Raw genomic sequence first — 777 nt, 5'->3', positions numbered from 1 at the left:
GATTGCGGTATAAAGCAATTGTTTGTTGGCTATTCTTGCTTTTTCTTCATTTTTTTTCTTAACCACTGAGCACACAATGCCTCAGTGAAATGTGACCGCATGAGATCTCAAAAGATACGAAGAAGGCCTGAGTCTTGTCACGCTTACCACCCTCAAGTAAACACACACATACTAGAATGCTTTCAGGCATGCATTACAGCAATGCCTTTTGATTACAACCTGTCTGCATGCAAAATAAGATTTTTCTGAAATCTCTGGTACATATTTCGTGTCTCTGTTCTGATTTAGGAAAATGCTAAGGAGTGCGGCAATCAGCTTGTCCATCATGCTGTTCCTATCCTGTTTATCAGTCTCTGCACTCATCCGTCGATGACAGAGGGCCTGTTAAACTCCCAAGGGAGTCACCTATAGTGCACATGCTCAACTCGGCATGTTTTTATTAGCAATAACGTGAGTTGACTAGACTAGAACACATTATTTTTCTACAGTGCAAAGTCTTCAACATCAATTATATGTAGCATTACTCGTTAAATTGTACGTTTGTGGAATTTTTTTTAACAGTGCTGGGCTTTTATGGCTTTGTCTTCACACTGTCTCTGAACCTCTGACCAATCTGCAAAAACATCTTTGAAAAATCAGTGTCATCAGTGGGGATCGATCGAAATGAGACCCAGACAAGGATGAAGAGAAGCTGAGCTTCTCTGAACTGTGACATTACAGAGGAGAATTTATGGCCAGTAGCTGTATGTGACTGTATCTCTATATAAAGCAGAAGAA

The 777-nt window shown here is 40.2% G+C and overlaps 1 long non-coding RNA gene across 1 annotated transcript; it reads left to right on the top strand.

The window, feature by feature from the left end:
• Positions 1-67: 67 nt before the first annotated feature.
• LOC107581022 (uncharacterized) lies at positions 68-771 on the top strand. Its single transcript, XR_001608759.1, has 3 exons — positions 68-156; positions 289-450; positions 562-771. It is a non-coding gene; the product is annotated as an uncharacterized lncRNA (long non-coding RNA).
• The last annotated feature ends 6 nt before the right edge of the window (positions 772-777 follow it).

The sequence above is a fragment of the Sinocyclocheilus grahami genome, unplaced genomic scaffold (assembly GCF_001515645.1).
Source record: "Sinocyclocheilus grahami isolate Dianchi unplaced genomic scaffold, SAMN03320097.WGS_v1.1 scaffold64675.1, whole genome shotgun sequence".
In the NCBI taxonomy this organism is placed as follows: Eukaryota; Metazoa; Chordata; class Actinopteri; order Cypriniformes; family Cyprinidae; genus Sinocyclocheilus; species Sinocyclocheilus grahami.
Note: the sequence above shows the minus strand (reverse complement) of the source record. Positions and strands in the feature narration are given on the sequence as shown.